The sequence below is a fragment of the Gymnogyps californianus genome, chromosome 5, assembly GCF_018139145.2.
Source record: "Gymnogyps californianus isolate 813 chromosome 5, ASM1813914v2, whole genome shotgun sequence".
Classification (NCBI taxonomy): Eukaryota; Metazoa; Chordata; class Aves; order Accipitriformes; family Cathartidae; genus Gymnogyps; species Gymnogyps californianus.
This window is the reverse complement of record NC_059475.1, coordinates 3,381,651-3,401,121: the sequence shown is the minus strand read 5'-3', so window position 1 is coordinate 3,401,121 and position 19,471 is coordinate 3,381,651. Positions and strand designations below refer to the sequence as shown.

The 19,471-nt window shown below is 41.6% G+C and overlaps 1 protein-coding gene across 1 annotated transcript in view; it reads left to right on the top strand.

The window, feature by feature from the left end:
- The window catches only part of ANO1 (anoctamin 1), an 81,980-nt gene that overhangs the window by 14,052 nt on the left and 48,457 nt on the right, over positions 1 to 19,471 (top strand). The window lies entirely within an intron of this gene.

The following is a 19,471-nucleotide window of genomic DNA, read 5'->3' as shown; positions in this document are numbered from 1 at the left end:
GAGCAGCCCGAGAGGCACTGAGTGCCCTCGTCTCCCATCGCTTCCCACGGTCAGAGGGCAGCGGGGAGGAGCGGTGAGTCAGAGACAGAGCTAGGCAGCTGTGCGGCAGCAGCGGCTCGCTGCCTTCTGGGGCTGGCTGGTTTGGGATGGAGGATTCAGGACCAGAAGAAACATTAAGAGTCCTCTTGGGACCAATGTGGGAGCATAAGGGCTGTCCAGAGAGGCTGCACCTGGGAGGAAGGGCATTTTTTTTAAAGCTGTTGAAAGTGGGTAAATCTGGGTGATGCTCTGTCTTTTCTAGCTTCCTGTCTTACACAGACTGATTTGTTAAACATCTGTGGCACGATCGATAGATGAGGCATTGGAATATTTACTTGCCAAATTTGAAGGGCACAGAAATTCGCCGTGGGAAACCAGTCTGTTCCTGTAGGCTGGAGCTCCCCCAAGCCACAGTCTGCCTCCAGGCGTGTCCCACAGCCTCCTCCAAGAAGGGGGCAAGAAGACTTAGCCCAAACAGAGAGAGGGTAATTTGCCCCTGAAGAATTTTCTTTCAGGTTCAAAACATCTGAGTACCAGGTTGGTTGGTAAACTGTTGTTTGAGAGGCTGTTTTTGTAAAACATATGTCAAAGCCCTTGAATCCAATAAGCTCTTTGCATTGGCCGGTGTCTTATAGTGAGAGTGCGCCAAAGTCTGTGTGAACAAGCGTTTCACTTTGCATTTTCTCTATTTTAGTGATGTTTTACAGCAGCGGGAGTGTGCAGCATAGGATCAAGGAACTCTCTGTTAAAAAAAGAGGAAAAGATCTGACTTGCCTCACTGAATTTGTACAGTAAAATTATGAACTTGGACCATGAGGGTTATAACTGTAGCATTTCTGAGCCCTCGCATCAATAAAGTGTTTTGCTTTCCGTTGTCTGTGGTTTTAGAACCAGGGATCTTACAGCAATACCAGCGTTAGCTCTTCAGGAGATTTTGCTCCATTCTTACCATTCTCTTGCTTAAACACTCGATCAATCATTTATGAGTCTGCTACATGCAGCCTTCACCTTTCCTTGGACTTGGTAGCGCTATTTCTTTCCACCCTAACTTACGCAATAATCTTACAGCTTAAAACAATGATCCTGTCACTCCTTACTCGATGCTTGTAAAACTTAAACCCAATCAAAAAGTCCAGATAAAAGTAAACAGATGGGTGTGTATATGGATGTCTAAAACCTGCTGCTACACTAAACCTTTCTGAGAGCACTAAAGAGAAGCTTATCCTTTAAGCTCTCTTTATATAAGGCTTTATGAGGGAATAACTTGTAGCTTTTATTTTTTTGGGGGGGGCAACCATCAAGTAAAAATCTGTCTGGAGTAAGTGAAACTGATAGTCACCAAAGTATGCGTTACAGTTTGGAAACGTCTGTGAGAGGCTGTCACTGAGAACAGGCCAAAAAGGGAGCCTGAAAGAAAAATTAGAAAGGAGGTGGAATATTATTAAAGCTATAGTTATAAACATAGGAGGCACTCTGATATGGTTTCTTTTCTTTAAAACTGCCGTGTGAGCAGGACTTGCTGCCTGGGAGTTTGCAGCATGGGATTCAGGAACCCTTTTTTAGGATAGAGGGGAAGATGCACGTTGTCTCACCAGATTTATGCATTCAAATAATGAATTTGGACCATAAGAGTTATGAACTGTAGGATTTCTAATATTAGCGTTTTCCACTGTCTGTAACTCAGCTCCAGTAGGCAGGTCATTGATTGAAAGAAATATGGGCTGCCCCTTCACTGGAAAACGTTTGACTCCCAACCGGTTCTGAAATGCAAAATCCCTGGTCTGCCCCCAGCATCGTGTAGTGTGTGGACGTGGTCCATCATCCAGCATGTAGATACAAATGTTTTGGAAAAGGCTTTAGAAAAGTATTTCCACCTCTGTTTTCCTTGGTACCAGCTGCTATTGCACCCTGAAAATAAAATGAGAGCTGATTCCTTTGCCTCTTAAGGAAAGGGCATGTTAAACCAATGTTCGTAGTGGTATGCGTTCGGATTTCATACGCTGCTTGTTTGGGTGGCTTCAGAAGCTTTGCGTTGGAAGATAGGCACCAAAGCTTCACTGAGGTCAAGGGATGGGCTCCAGCAGTAAATAAGTTGTGTAGGTGGTGGGAAGGACCTGCCTTGCAATCTGTGTCCTGTCACCTGGGGCCAGAGGGTGCCCATCCTGGTGGCCATGCTGACCGCTCAGCGTGGAGGCAGGAGCAGCAGTGGGCTTGCAACGCTTACTCCATGTAATTAAACACTCCGGCAGTGCCAGTGGGCAGCAGCTGTTTTGAAAATAACATGATGGAAACGTGTTGGGACATTTTGGTGGCAGTAAGCCCATGCATGCTTGCAACTGAGAGTGCCCTGTCTCCCCTTTGATGCCCCACTCCATGCCCTAGTTTCAAATGTCCTTAAGGTTGGCTGTGTTAATGAGAGCCGCTGGTTAATTTGCTTAACTTTGAAAAGCTGTAGTTCACGGAGCATGTATATAACTTGGAGCACATGAGTAGTCCCATTCAAAAGACTGTATCTGCTCATGTGTTACGCTCGTCCCTGGAGCTGTTGCGCACTCGCTTAGTCTCTCTTCAGCAATGTAACTAAAACCACTCTTGGCGATGGGCGAGCAAGATGGGCTCTTCTCCATGCTCTGAAGTGTTTAAATTTAATGGCAAATTTCATAAACAGTCCAATAGGCGCTGGCACAGATTGTTCGTGAAGGGTAATCCTGACAGCGCATGCTGTTTTATAGTCTCTATATAGGGTGTTTTAAAAATTTATCTTTATATTAATTTTTTGTGGAGCTCATGGACGTGTTCCAGTTGTGCTCTCCGTGCCCCCAGCTGGGGCTTTCATAGGAATTTTGAACTTAAGAATACGGGAAATGTAGATGGGAAATGTGGGGGGAAATTATTTTGTGGTGTTAATACCATTTTCAGAATTTTCGTGGTATATTGAAGATTATCGTATGGTTTTTTGTGACACCTGAGGCCATCAAAGTCACACCATGATAGTGAGAAATTCCACTTTCTGTGGCTTGGCTGCAGAGAGTGAAAACGAATTGTATCACATGGACGTTATTTGTTGCATAAAATGGAGGGATTGATGGCAGTTGCTGTTGGAGTATATATGGTTTTTTTTCTCCGTGTGGTGGCTTTTGTGTTCACCTATTTAATTCAGCTGCGGTCTTAGAAAAACTTAAGATGTCTTTTTAGTTTTGTCTCAGGTGACTTTCTGGTGAAGGGTGTTGCAGAAGAATATTTTACTGCTAGATGGGAGTATAAGAAAAAAATGTATCTTTAGAGAAGCTTGAATGACTCCAAATTTCTTTCCTTTTGCTTTGTGTTGTTATTCCTCATCTTTGTCACTACTGGAACACTGATCCTTTTGGAAATACCTTTTCAGCTTGGTCCTACAAGTTAGTCGGTAATGAACCAGACTTGTCTAACCTGAGAGATCTTCACTTAGCATCAGCAAGACAAATTGCCTGCTTAAATATGCACAGGTTTGTGTTTTCCTCGATCAGGATTGATGTGCTTTGCCCTTAGTTTTACTTACTTATTTTCAATTTCTTCATAAAGAAGGCCTTGCAGTCAAGTCAGAGCAGGAGCTAGCAGTCTGACCCAGGTTGTACCCATGACTCAAATTGCACTGAGTCAACATGCATGTCAGCCAATCCAGGCTGCACACTGAATTATTACGAATGACTTCGGTAAAGTTTTGCATTTGGACTTAGCTTACGTGAAGGAGAAGTGGTTTTAAAGCTGTTTGAACAGGGGAGTTTTCACTGGAGAGGGTTGTTTTGTTTTGTTTTAATCCATGTTTGTGTTCTGCTCCACCATGTATTTATTTTAAAATCTAGTTGTGCATCAACACATTCTCAATCTGAAATGTAGATCTCGGACTGAGATGTTTTAAATGGTTGAACTGAATCCAGTTTTAAAGTACCACAGTTATCTAACAAGTACATCAAAGTTCCCTTCAGTGTTCATTTCTCATTATTATCTATTCTGGAGCGCTGATTGTTTTTCAGTATAATTAGTGTATGTGTTACCATAAGTTCTCTTTCTGATCTTGCATCAGATGTGCTCTTATGTTTACAGAGAAGAATCTCATCCAGTATCTATGAAGCTAAGTTTTACTATGTCAAACTTTGCCCTGATTCCACAATTGTAGATACCGGATCTGTGTACTATCAGGTCACTCAAAAGTATTGGTTTTGTTTTCTTTGAGTATGGGCACATATGGTTTGCATTTCTATCAAATTCCTCAAAAAAGCACCCAAATGAGTTAACGGTAGCTCTATTACTCTATGCCAGCTTTAGGCTGGCCGTGGCAGGACAGTTGATAATAGATCTAAAATAAAGCCTGCTGATGCCAAATTGCCCCACTAAAAATTTCTTGAAGCTTGAAGCAGTAAAGTGAGTGTATTTTACCCTTCAGCGTTTTGTGTTATGTAACTGTGGAGTTTTGGATTTGGTACTAGCAGCCTTAAATCTTACGTTGTTAAACCAGACTTGTTGTTGCTTATCTTCCTGGAAAAGGATGTGCTCCCATGACTTGGGATGAGAACCAGACAAGTGCAAAATACACCATCTGGGTAGGAATAATTAGCTGGTTAAATAGCAGTTCCTCAGAAAAGGGTCTAGGAGTCATAAACTAAGCATAAATCCACGATATTTTATGTTGTAGGGAACATGTAGTAATTCTGCTCAGGGCTGGAAAAGCCTGACCTGGAGTTCTTTATCCAGTTTTGAGCATCTTTTTGCAAGAAAAGTGTGTCTCGTACAGCCTAAAGCTGAGAGGAAAGCAACAAAAATGAAACGAAATCCAAGAAAATATGTCTTAGAAGAAAGTAGTGGAAGAGAGGCATTTGGCCAACAGGGTTTGCAAACTTCTGTTTGGGTTTCTAGGTAGAATTGTTGTTTGTGGGGGAATACTCATTATTCTTGTCCTATTCTGAGGTGCCCTATGTTAATGCCGAAATTTGTTTGTAAGTCGGAGGAAAAAGTCCATCTTACAGGAGGGGAAAGGAAATAGTGGGAAACCCTCTGTGCACGCGTGGCCTCTGTGCCAGCTGCTTTCAGGAACTCCTGGGTCATCATGTCCAAATCTTTGCTATTTCAGGCAACCACATCACAGAATCCCATTCATAAATTTCTCAAGTACCATTATAAAAATAGTTTGATTTTATTTATTTATTTATTTTCTTTTTTGCCTCCATTGCTCTGATATGAATCTCATGCCTCTGATCTGGAGCCTCATTTCTGATGATCGTCCTTGAGTGTTTTAAACATTAATATAGTCACATGTGCACTTTATTTGTTCTTCATTGCCCTTTGGCTTCTTGACCACCCATCTGGGGCGGGGGGAAAGAGGGTAATGAAAGGGTAGTTTTCTAGGTTTTTTTATTGTCTTCTAGAAGGACAAGCTTCTCCCTCCATCACTGCCACCACCCCCTCAGTCGTTTAAATATGAAGTAATGTTTTTGAAATAGGGGCTGATGAGTACTGCAGGCAATATCCCAGAGAAACGCTGCTGTTGCTCTTTCTTTACTGGAGGTACCTTGCTTGATATACCCTAAATTGTCATTTGCCTTTTTCTGAGCTGTGTCTCACAGAGGGATAGTTGTACTGTGATCAACTGACATGTAAGGAAGGAGTCCTGAAGTATCCTGCAATGCTAGACAGAGCTACCATGTGATACCTCTGGAGAAGATTAGGAACAGCCTGTGTTTGAGCAGAAACCGTCTTCCACTGTAGTGAGAGCCCTGATGGGCTTGTAAAGGAATTACAGTCATAGGAAAGATATTTTTGTGGGTATTCCTTGAAATTGAGAAGTCCTGTTGCTTTTGGGCACAGGGTGGACAGGCAGTGGGTGTGCAGTTTGATCATAAGGTGTTAGCTGCAAGTTGGTTTCACACTGTTTGCTGCTATTCTGCTCTGAGAGCACCTCTGCTACCAGTAGTGACAAGAAGTTCTCAACAGAAAGTGTCTCCCAAGAACAACACACAGGTGGCTGTGGGAGCGGAGGAGTGTTGTGTTAGCCATTTCTTACACCATCATGAGGGGGCTCGGGCAATCCAGCAACTTGAAGTTGTTACCTATAGTAAAAACAATTTCTGCATGATTTACAAGGAAGAAGAGGTTTAAAAGGTTGTCCCTTAACTGACATGTGAGAGAGGAGCTGATGTACCAGGTGAGGTTTTCTAGAGATTGAGCAGGAAAAATCTCAGCTGGTTTTTTGGAGGTCAGGGTCATGAGGCAGTAGTATAAAGACTCAGAAGATTCCCAGCTAATCACCCTCACCTCTTTCAGTAGAGGGAATCACACGTCCTCATTGTGGACAGCAAGTCCAGTTTCTGAGAGGAGGTATTTCTTACAGGAGTTTAGGTAAGAGATCAGATTTAGAAAACTGAAGAAGTGTTTGGTCAGGTGTGGCTTACCACATTGTATGTGGCTATTTTTCACATACTCTGAAAAGTTCAAGAAATTTTTTGTCACCGAGACTTGAGCAGGAACAGCCTTGTCTTTGGTACCTACAAGATAAGGAGAAGGCAGAACTGTCAGTAAATGGTAAAACCAATAAGTATCCTTCCCCAAACTAGAAGAAAGAGGCACAAGGGCACCTCAGCTCAAGGGCAGAATGGACCTCGTGCCAGTGGTAGGCATATTGACGCATTTTAGGATTGCAGAAGCTTGGCATCCCAGCTAAAACTGCCAGCCATTGCACCCATGAGGACTGTGACCCATGAGGATGCAACCAGTGTACCTCGTTTGGTTCCTGATGATGAAGCAACAAGGCTCCGTTCAGAAGGGCAGAGTTTTAAAAGGTCATTGCTGGGTAGAAATTTTGATCTGCTGAACTGAATCAATATTTTGCAATTTGTAAATCTTACAGCTGTGTGGTGCGCCCCAGTGACGTTGGTGGATTAACAAAAGATAAATGTCTGGCTGCACAAGAAAATCCCTTTCCCCCTCCCTCTTTTTTTCCTAAGGCATAGGTTTCCGAAGGCATAGCAGAGGTTTCCTAAGGCATAGCAGCAGCACAACCAGTCATTTTGGTTGTGCTGCTACTAAGCGTTTCCATATTTAAACAGTACTCCAGATTGTTTATTGAAGTGGGTAAGCGATACACCATCCAAACCTCTGGGAATCACACCATAAATTTCCCAAATAAATAGACATAAGAAGAGAAGCCAAACAGGATACAAGTGCTGAAAAGCCTCAAGATTAGCAAGATGTGTCCCTTTCTGTCAAACCAGCAAGTAATTGTTTTACTATGAAAAATAGCATTTCAGATACAGATTTCTACAATTGGCTGATTTTGGTGCTTGGCTTCTTAAATCTTGTTTAAAAGGTCACAGGCTGAGTCCCTTCTAAGAGCCTGAGGGCTGATTAGCAAGCAGAAAGATTAGCAGAGACAGCACTTGATATTTTCTTGTCCAGGGAGATCCCGATAGGGCACTGTGGGAATTGTTACACAGGCTGGAGTAGGTGCGAGGAGGCATTTTTTTTCCACTGGAACATCATGTTCAGGGGTGACGGCACTGGTCTGTAGATATTTTCTCCTGTGAGAACTGGCACTCCAAAAGCTTTGGGCTGGGTCAAGTCATACCTACATTCATACTTGCTCCAATTTTCAGTACCATTAGAGCATCCAGCCTTCCACAAAATACAATTTTGTGAGGTACTATTGCGGGACATTAATCAAGAAGACTTTTCTGTGTTCTCTGAAGTTTTCTTGAAGCGTCTGGTTGGACTGCTTTGTCTGGAGCTGTGCTGTGGTGGCATTCACTGTCCTGTCTGTCATCGGTCATGAGGGCTTCACAGGCAAGAACCAACCCGCAGGTAGGGAAGGAATAAAGAATATAAACTGTTGATCTGAGCTATAAATACTTCCTGAAGGAATATAGTTAGAGACGAAAGTTATCAGGAAAGAAGTCTTAGTTTCATATAAACAAAAATCATGCTTGTGTTAAAATTAGGTAAAGAAAATAAATAGATTCAGAAACATTACATGTGTTGTACCGTTGAAATATTTCTTCGTGTAAGTATGTGTAGTTATTGATAGAGGTGCAGTCACTATCCACTGTTTGGGGGCACGAATATCCTTTAGGTACATATTGGTGGTGTACAAAATGCCTATACTCCACCCTGCTCTCTTCACCGCTGCTGGAGGAGCTGCTTGGATGGAAGCTGTTCCTCAGGGAGGAGGTCTGACATAGCTTTCCCTAACCAAGTCCCCCACCAATTTGCACACTCCCCCCCCCCCAGTATATGCTCTCTTACAGGCTATAAAGCCAGGAAAATTGATTGCACGCACATTTTATCCCAAGCGTATCTGCTGCTCCTCCTCTATGGCTCCCATATTGGCAATAAACAAATTTACATCGCTTGGAAGGTCATCTTGTTTTTCTCAAGGTTTTTGTCATGTGAAGGAGGTGAACAGGGCCATGTGTGTGCGTTTGCGTGGGGGCTGGCTGCGGGCGATGCCCCGGTGCCGTTGAGCCAGGTGAGGTGCCTGCCCCTCTGTACGTCTTTACCAAGCAGGTAGTGGAAGGGTGCCTTGATCTTGAGTTGGGCTGGAGAGTGACAGTGTGAAAATAAAAATTTACAACCCTAGGAATTTTTTTCAACTACTGCAACTGGTTCAAATATGTTAAATATCGTACATCTCAAATTAATGCATTGTGCAATAGCTGATCCAGCGTTATGACACCTGTTCCACCATAACCACTGTTGCTCTATCACATCACTTCACAGAATATCTCCGATACATAGCCAGTCATAATAAAAAATAGCAACAGCTATGGGTTCCAGACATCCAAAAGGTTAGTAAAGCAAATGGTTCAAGGACATTACTAGCGAGCTATCTCCATTAGGTTTGAAATCAGTCAGAATTGCGCCACCTTCATTTATATTTACCTAGTTGCCCTCATTCCTTTAAATACCAGTATTGACATCATTACTGTGGTCAGGGAGAAGAACTTTTCTTTCTCTTAATCAGCAATAAATTTATTGCAGGTTTAAAAGCAATCACTTCAAGGTAATTTCTGAAGAGCTTGAATATTTTAAAAAAATATATAGACACTATTCATGAGACTAGAAACCTAGCTCCAAAAATGCATCATGTGTTTTGTAAACTGGTTGAGCTAACCAACCAACATAGAGTATGTGTTATTAAAAAGCGATAAAGGTTGCAAATAGCATTTCCAATATATTTTGAAAAAGTTTATGGAATAACAGATATACTAAAGGACAGTATCCAAAGAAATTACTTTTCTAAATATTTTGGTAAAACAAGAATTTTTTTTCATGCAGAGTATTGTTTTTCTAAATGTTTCAATTCTTGAAGATAAACAATATATTAAAGTTTAATTCCATTTTATTCCGTTGTTTAGGTTTTTTTTTTTCACTGAACTGATAAATATTTACCAGATAAATGAACAGAACGTTTTCCTTTTTCAAAAAAAAAAGACAGCAAGTGAAATATTATTCTGCTAACCAAAACAGAAAAACACAATAAAACCGTGTCTTAAGCTTATAAACTTAATCACACTTTTAGAGGAAAATAAATTCCTCTCCTAAATTCTAGGATGAAACCTTGGCCCTCTATAAATAACAAGGTTACAACATCTTCAATGTCTTTCTCAGGAAATATGAAAACAAATGATGTTTTCTCTCTTTCTGTCTATCTGCATTGATGTCAAATGCTTGCTCTTGGCAGGAGTTGCCGTTTCCTTTCCTACCCAGAGTGTCTTCAGGCAGACCATCACCGAACACATGGGTGTGATGCATTTTGGTCTGCTTCGTGGTTGTATTTTGCTAAAGTCTCAGAGCTGTAGAAATAATTTTAAAAAAACCCTAAAACATTTTTTGGTGGAGCCTTACATTGTACGGTCCAGGAGCGACTGATACCATTCGCTTGCTGGACCATAATGGAACAGCTACAATTTGGGAATTAACAGAATATTTGGCTACAAAAGAGACATACTGTTTGAAACTATATAATTTCTAGTTTTTGTGTTGGTGGGCCATATGTTTATGGTGCTCAGAGTTGTCTCCTCAAGGGAGGAGGCTTTGTACCTGGTACTAAAGAGAGAGTATTGAGAGTATGTCATAGGAAGACTAATGCCCACCTGGTGATGCTTGTAGTTGTTAGTCTCTTTCTGGGGACGATTTCGCAAAGAGTAATGAACAAGACAGAAAGGGCTCTCCCTTTTGCTATCTATCTCACACTTTTTGAGATAAAATACTGGACTATAGTTGCTCTTTATTATTTCTGGTTTCATTAGTGCATTAGTGTCACACAGGATCATCTTAATGATTAGAACAATTGTCCTTTTTTTGGGAGGACCTCTCTTTGATTTTGCCAAGACGTCCTTGTTTATACACAGGTTGAACACAATGATCTTTCAAAATATGTCTGTCTTAGGTTCTCATGATATGAACTCATTAGGGTTTTTTTGGGGGGGGTGGCGGGGTTTAAGTGCCTACATGCTGGCTGTGGAGATGACTGCCTTCATGCAGAAATCTGCTTCTTTAAGGGCCATACCTTTGGTATGGATTCTGAGCTCCTTTTGGAAAAGTACTGCTGCAGAACAAACAAAAGCAAGTTAGGAATGAAACCTGGAAATCTGGATAGAGAGTTTGGCCCAGTTGCCTTTGACCACCTGCAGCACTCACAGAGCCCTCCATGCTCTGCTTCTTTCCATTTTACAGTCGACAGCAATTTCATGGCAATTTCCTCTCCTTTGGTCTTCGGTAGTAAATGTGGATTGACTGTTGTGCCTTTGGATAATCAGGCTTTTTAGTAAGTCTGTCCCCTGTTACAAAACCTACAGGGCAGCAGTTTACGCTTAGACCGGGTCTTGACTGCTCCTTTGATATGAAGATGTACTAGATAGTAAAGATTGTCAAAAGCTCGTTAAGAAAGAGACTTGGTGAGCCGGGGCTCGGCGCTGCTGTCATTATCAGCTTCCCTGCCGAGGGCCAAACTACAAAGAATGTCTGTCTCTGCTCAAACATTTCAAGTGTGCCTTTCATCTGAGGGTCTCGAAATGCCTTACCAAGGCACTGGCCCAATCCTTCCTCTTGCCGGCACTGAAGGGAAGCTGGCTTTGCTGATGGATTAGTTTTCTGCTCCAAGAATTTTGCCACCCAAGATGGGACCAGCAGGAATTCTAAGCAGGAGTATCTTATTTTCCTATAGCGTGTGTTTCTGCATCCTCTGGCACAGGCAAGCTAGCTGGCCGGCACGTGGCACCTTCCTGGAGCATCAGCCTCTTTGTGGCAGTCAGATCTCAGCTCTTTCTTAAAAACAAGGAGGAGACTGCCTGGTTGCATAGTCACTTCTGAGGTCTTCTGCCTCTGGTATGCCTCAACTTGGTTCATTAAGATTGGGGAACGCAGGGAATGGCTTTCTTATGGATAGACAAGAGTTAATAGAGCTTCTCCCCTTCATCCATTTGTGTTCACTTGCTCAGGGAGAGAGAGAGATGGTTTCAATTGCCAGTGAAACTTAGCAGTTCATTGTCATATAGCAGTGTTGGATGCTCCACATCCAAGTTAAAACTGCAAGGGTATGAAGAAAACTTGCTAGAACCAAGCTTTTGCTCAGTGCAGGATTTTGGTTTTATTTCCTCAAATAGCACAGAGCTAGAGGCTGCACTGGGACCTTGGATGAATATCGCCTACCACCATCTCACTATCAGATCAGCTCCACCTGCTTTGGCACACCCAAAGAATGTATATAAGGGGGAGCTCTGCCATAGAAAATCTGACCCCACCCAGGGTGACTGGCTCTTTCAGCACAAACGTAGAAGAGCTGCGGTTACTGAACATGGTGACTGTAGTCAAAAACATCTTTATCAGGTTAGCAAAACCTTCTAAGACATCCATGCCTAAGTCTATGCAGCCTGAATGCCCTCGTGACTTTGATGCATGGAAATTTAAACAGGAGTGCAAATGTTTCAAGATTAGGACGTTAAATGAGAAACCTCTTGGATCAAGAGCAGCTTTGTGAGTCAGTATGTGTTGTGGCCTCAGCCCCAGGTTGCAGCCTATGACTGATATTTTAACAGTAAAACTGGTAAACTTTGGATCCTCATTATCACATGGTTGGTATAAGGAGGTATTTGTACTAGCCTGGTAAAGGAAAATATACTTAATATTTTAAATTTATTTAGATATCTTTAAAAGCTGTTGTGAGAGTTTAGGTATACATTGTCTCAATACATACCAATTCTCTCCCCATAATCTCTTTTTTAGTAGTTTTTCCCTTTCATCTTACTGCTCCCATTGGTAAAAACTGCCTTCCCGTGGAACATACAAACAAAAATAATGAGCATCGTAACTCTTGAAAACATAACTAACAGGATTCACAGAGCACAGGTTCAGTGGATCTTCCCTATCTAGTCCATCCTCTTGTTCTCATGATATGTATAACTCAGGGTATGACATTGCAGAGTGCATTTGAGAAAGTCATCAGTACGCGTTTTGGAAGTCAGCAGTAACTCGCATAAGAAAGAGGATTACAGCTTTTAGTCCTGATGCATTTCAGTGAATCATGCCAGTGCTTCTGCTTTCATTAAAACTAATATAAAATGCAAACAGACTTACTTAATAGACCATTAAATAGTTGTTGGTAGTTGGGGGAAAAAAAAGTGCAATTTGTCTTGGGGGGGGGCTTTGTGTGTTTTTGTAAAATGTGGGATTTTCCAGGGTCTAAATAAACGGGCAGTATGAGTCTTGTTATGGTAGAATTTATATTTGCTGGTCCTTTATGTGCTGTTGAAAATGCCTTTTCAATCAAAATGTTCATTTTACCATCATTACAGTTTTTAGGTGATTTTGTTCTTTGTTTTTACATTTCACATTTCTCAAGGCTTGTATCAGATTAGATGTGTTCAAGCCTAGGGCTACATACTGCAAACAGGGTAAATTAATCTTTAAAAACAAAAATAGAAGGGCAGAAATAGAAATGATGTCATAGTTGTGTGTCCTTCTAGCCTTCTTTTAACATGTTGCTGATAATAATAGATCAATAACTTTAAAGCTGTAGACAGCCTTCCAGGAAAGCTGCAGCCCCACTCTAGAGACCCACCGTTGATAAGTCAGTACTGAGAAATATAGCTAAGCAACTGATGTTTCAAATAATCCTGCCAGGAGCTGAGTTTTCTCCACCCATGTGACAGGAGTTGGTTTTCAGTCTCCCAAATACTGGACAAAAAGTCTCTGAATGGGCTCTGCCATTCAGCGTAATACAAAGTGCTAACAAAGTTGTCAGCGTCAGCTATATTAAGATTGTCCTGCTTTAAAAGTATTTCTGTTCTGTAAAGGAAACTGTCCTTGGAATCCAAGTCTTATTTCACTGTTCGATCTTTTTCTTTTTTTAATGGATTTGATCATAACTTCCTGTTTGCTTCGTTAAGGTAATACCCTGTACAGACCTAGGCTACAGCCAAGTTTTAAAATAAATGCAAAAGCAAAGGAGATGGGTGAGTTCCAGCGTGTCCTACTTAGCACGGTGCTACAGGAGATCGAAGGGGCAGGGAGTCACCTTTCTGCAGGCGGGTGGACAGAAGGTGTCAACATCCCTGAAAGCGTTAATCTTGCCCAGGGTTAGGTCGGTTGCCTTTTACAGCAGCCCTTTGCCTGCCAGGCCAGTCAATGGTATTAGTGCAACCTCTTGTATCTCTAGAAGTAGTGCAGCTAGAGGCAACATCTGGCTGTTCGCAACTGGAGAGGGCAGGGAAAATTTAAATCAAATGGTCACAGATGTGGATCTAATCAGTGCTTAACGTCTGGACTTTGAACAGAACAAAAGTTCAGGACATGTACGAGTGCTGCTTGGAGAGCCCTGCGGTTCCTGACCGGGCTGTTGGTCTCAGGCCAGTGCCTCGTAAACAGGTGTCAGCGTCCCAAAAAAGAACTCCCCTCTTTGCCAGCGGCGGGTATCCTCACTGGTGTTCCCGTGGCAGAGCTGCGCGGGCCAGGAGGAATGACCCATAGGTCAGGAATGAGACGCGCTGGTGGGGCGGCATACTGAGGCTTCCTTGACATTTGCCTTGCCTTATTTTTCCCGAGGACGCAGCAGGGATTTCGGGCTCCAAATCTGACAAACTTTTAATATATCAGGAGGGGGGAAAAAAAAACCCAAACCAAAAAAGAGGAGGAAGTGATAGGTGAGTCACTTGTGAGATTTTTTTTTTTTTTCTTCTTCTTCGCCCAAGGATTAACCTGTAGCTTTGAATTTGGAAGATACAGGAAGTAAAGAAATGGGTAAGAATGTGCTGAAGGAGGATTCTGCTGCTAGGGGGCAATATATAGTAAGCAAAACCACACTAAGGCGTGTGCGTTTCTCTCAGTATCTATCAAAGTGTTTTTAAAAAGAACCCAAATCCAAAAAATATCCAACATATTGCATACACTAGTGTTTCTTCTGCAGAAAGAGCATAGTATAAATAAAATATACAACCTATATTTATATATATGTGTGTGTGTATTTTTTTTTTACATATATATATGTGTATGTGCATGACTTCCTTAATATGCTTCCTGCCCATAGCAGTAGGGTCATTACCAGTTCTGGGACCTGCGCACAGCACTTTTACTTGGTAATTCATATGAAACAAATGTCTTCAGTTTAAGGAATCTAAACCCCATATGCTAGTATTTCAGAAGCTTTTGTGAAGAACTGGTGTTATGGCTCCTTTAAAATGATTCACTCAGGGAACTTATCCTGTGTGATTCTTAATTTTTCATTCTGAATTCTATCACAATTTATATAAGGCAAAAAGAGAAGAACGCAGACATTTAAAAGTCTTAAATCACATGGTCTTGTAACTCTCCTGCTTCTTCCTTGTTGAGAACAACTGGGACAGCTAACTTAGATGTCTTTACGACTTTTTTGTTCTAGCCACTTTCTTAAACGTATTCCCTAAAAAAGAAAACAAGGGGAGATAAGAGAAGCCAGCTTCAGTGAAGTTATTGGTTTCAGGTTGAGCAGTGAAATAGTTGTTCATTTGTTTTATATACTCATGCTGACTTGATGATGCTCGTTTTAGAACTAGTGCAGGATGTTTCTGTAAACACTGCATTGTGTGAATGCAATTTTCCATTTGTTTTAATGAAAAATTACTTTTTGCTTGAGAATATCCAGTGGTTATACGTGATTATGACTATAATATTAATAAGCTAGCTGATCGAGTCCGAGACTAGTAGAGGAGAAAATACACCCATTTCTAGAGCAGATTTTCAGTTCTTGTTCACCTGGTTACCAAAGTCCAATGAAGAAGCATTGTCTAAATGAGTAAAGGTTACAGCATAATGTGCCAAATTTCTGTGGTGGAAAACTTAGTGTTAATTAATTAGTGTTAATTTTTGCAAGAAGAGTTTGAGGACTTTTACAGCTGCCACTGAAGTTTGAACAAAGGAGCAGATGTTTGCAAGTTTGAGGTTTTTTTATTAATTTAATCTTGTTTCCCATATTGTTCGGAGTGAGAGACTCACTGGAGATTCAGGGGGAGAAGTAACTGGCGCAAAGACACAAGACATGCACAGACCCTCCTTACTGTTATAATCCTGTCTCTTCTGATGTTTTCATTCACCAGTTTCTGTCCTCATGCTCTCATCTCTGTGGTTCATATAAGTTTGTCTACTTCAGGTGAATATAGTGCTTGCTTATTTTGTACTGGAAATGGCACAGAGCTCATTGTACCTGGTGCATCTTACAGAGAAATCATTTCAGAATGGCTAAGATATCTCTAACTTTACGGCAGTTTGTAAGGTCGTTGTAGCATCTCCGTGCTCTGGATTGCAGCTGGTGGCTCAGTGTAATCCACAACATCCCAAGATCTCTGGGAAAACTCCCACAGAGAGCAGAAAGGTAGCTTGAGAGCTGCTGCAAACATCTGTTTCTATGTCTTCTTTTTCTTGCTCTCCCATGTTACCTCACCCCTAACAAAAAAGGGACAGCTGTTAAGATATGTGTATGGTCACGTACCCTATGGAGCTGTTCCTAAACACAAGTGCTGCCTAAAAGCCTGTTCTTTTATCCCAGCTATGAAAAATACAGGGTTATTAACAGCAAATACGGGAATTACCTGGTAGTGCCTGTGCTAAGGAAGGCAGAAGTTCTATACACGTCTGATGTTCACCAAATACTTTCTCAAACCTGGTTCACGGATGGGATTGCTATTGGTATCAAACGCTTTTCAGTGTTCTGCACTCTTACAGAATGTGGATGTTTTGGGACAGGCAAGGAATACTTTGAAGTATATCATTATATATTGTATACTTGGCAGGGTGTTCTGCAATTCATAGCAAATATTCAAAGCAATACATAATAAAGTGTACAAGAAGCATGGGGTGGGTCTGCTTCAGGAATATTAGGAACTTCTGCTGTCTTGAAATCCATGGGTTTCTGAACAACATCAGCTGTGGATATGGAGGAGAAAGGGCTGATTGGTTATATGGCTGTGTTGAAATGCGTTGAGCACTTCTTCAAGTCTTTGTTGTAGTGTTTTCTGGTTAGTAAATAGAAGAGAGTGGGTTAGTCAATGTTAGAAAGCAGCAAAGCTAGCAATTTTCACAATACTCTCCTCTTTCAGCTCCCAAAAAAGAGATTAAGATGTGACTCTAGCTGAATTAGGATGTTAATGTGCTTTGTGCTCTTCATATTACATCTACTATCTTGCCATAAATAATTCTGAACGTGAATTTATTTTGAGATTAAATTATTGTCCTTGTTTAATAGGATTAACACAAAATAGAGATTCATGTTTTTAAGTCTTTAAAATACTCTGTTCCATATAAAAAGATGTTTTGTGTTCCGCAGCAGAATGCTTTGACCTCTGCCAAATCAGCATAAGTGAACTAGTTATAATCCCTGTGCGTTTGTAATTACCAAAGTGGTTTGGATGGCTTTACTTAGTATTAAATCCTGACCTCATCTTTAAGTACAGAAATCAAGCTTGTTGTAATTAAGATTGTATCAATAAAGGTCTCACATTTCACATCTTTTCCAGTAGTCACAATAAACCAAAATTGTATGATTCATTGCCTACCTTAAGTATTTGTTCTTTCCGATATTGCCAGGCTACTGAGGTGTAAACAGAAATGTAAATATATGCTTGTGGATGGGCCATTGTTTGGGCTTGCACAATAGTACTGAATCGTTCGAGCAGGTCTCCTTGCTCTGTACAGTGAACTTAACAAATGCTGCTCAGAAGTGCAGCTACAGAGCACAGGGAGGTCGTTGGGACTCAATGAAGCTTGTAATTTTCTGCTCTAAACATATTCCATCCTAATTGTAATTTCTAAACTAGCACTGAAAAGTTCACAGGTCCAGTATGAGATATGAAAAATATTCAGATTCATAGTCAGTAAAAAGTGCTTCTCTTCTAATATCCTCTGCGATCTGCTGAAGTAACTAGGTTTTATTTAGTCCATGTGTGAAAGGAGGAGAAAGGAGAGAGGACTTTTACAGCACTTAAGCTATTGTTTCTTGAAAGTTTTCAGGCATTCTTCCAAATAAAAATGCAGGTTGTTATGAAGTTCCGAAAGTTGTATGATTATATGAGTATTTTACAGCTATAGAATAAAAGCTTGAATATGTAGGATTCTGCAGCTGATCACATTTGTATCAATTCCCAGGTGTTCAGGGAGTGTGCATGTTTATGTATGTGTATGTTGGCAAAAATAGAGCATACATACATGTGTAGGGAATTGTTACAAACATGCTAGTCACTCCCATTAGCTGATTTTTGGCTGCATCTCTATATTACCCCATAAAAAGCTTCTTTAACTATTACAAATTGTTATTGAAGTGATTTACTGAGTTTGAGGATGCTACCCCAAGATAGCAAGCGTGGCATCTTTTCCAAGATAACTATTTGAGAATTTTAAAGAAAAGGCAAGAACAGCAGCACAGATCTGCAGAGATGTGGGCGTTACATGCTGTGCGCATGAAATATGTAAGGATAATTGCTGCCCAGATTTTATGAAAGGTGATGGTGTTAATGAGCACTGCAGTTCCTAGGAAAGCGGGCAGCTTGTAGAGAGTCGCTTGGGGCAGCAGATTTCCCAGATATAGGAACTGAAATGAAGATCCACAAACTCATGCTGTTTGCAAGTTCCAGAGAAGCAAGACTACTAATTCCAGAGAAGCATGACTTTCATACTAATAATGTTTATCTTACTCTGATAAGCTCAGGAAATGTGCCAAGGCTTTGGCCGCACCTTCCTTCTCTGCTGCTGCACGTTGTTGTCCATGCTAACTCCTGTATGTCACCATGAAGAACCTGGATCGCAGGTTCATGCAGTGCCCTCCCAACATTAAAGTTGGGTCGGGTTGCTTGGGGCCATGTGTGGTCGAGCTCTGACCGTCTCCAGGGACGGATGGAGATTTGCAGCTTCGCTGGGCCCTTTCCCTATTATGTGTTCACCCTTGTTGTTAAAGAATTAAGATTTTTTTTTTTTTAATATCTGGTCATAATTTCCCTTGTTGCAACTTGTGTCTGTAGCCTCCCATCCTTTTGCTGTGCACCTATGAGAAGAATCTGGCTCTGCCATGTCTGTACCTACTCAGTAGGTAGTTGAAGGCAGGAATAGGACCCCATCATTTGCCTTATCTTCTTTGGGCTGCATAAGCACGGGTCTCAGCCTCTCCTCATGCACTTGAGCCCCCTGACCATCTTGATGGTCCTCCACCGGACTTGTTCAAGTTTGTCAATGTCCTTCTTGTGCTGAGGAGCCAAAACTGGGCTCAGCACTCTAGCTGTGGCCTGGCAAGTGTCAAATAGAGGAGAAAATGGCTTCCCTAGACCTGCTGTCTTTGCTTTCTTACTAATGGAGTCCAGTATGCAGCTATCTTTCACCACTGAAGATGATCACTCACTTTGAACCTGTCCACCCGGACCCCCAGGTCCTTTTCTGTAGAGCTACTTTCTATCTGGTCCATGCCCAGTTTGTGCTTGTGCTTGAGACTAGTCTCTCCAAGGGCAGGACTTGTTGAGTTTCATGAGACTGCTCTCAGCCCATTTTTCCAGCCTATTGAGACCCCTTGAAGTGGCAGCCTTACCCTCCAGCTTGTCAGCCATGCTCCTCGCTTTCACGTCATCTGCAAACTTGTTGGAGAATGACATTTTCCCTGTCTCTTCCTTCCATAGCATCCCTGAAGTTCAGCCAAATCCAGACGGGTAGTTTGGTGGAGTAACATGCTCTTAGGCTAAGACATAGCTAATTAAAATGCAGTATCTATCCTCACCTCATCATAAGCTTAGTGGCAGCTCTAGGTAGGAGGGAAGTATTTTTCCTAATGGGCTAAGTCTGTACAATTTCTGCTGCTATCTGCTGCTGTCTGCTCCAGAGACAGAGTGTTGAACTGGTTGCAGCAACAGACTGTTGTAATATAGCCGCTGTTAAAGCGTGCTCCTCTGCATGTTTT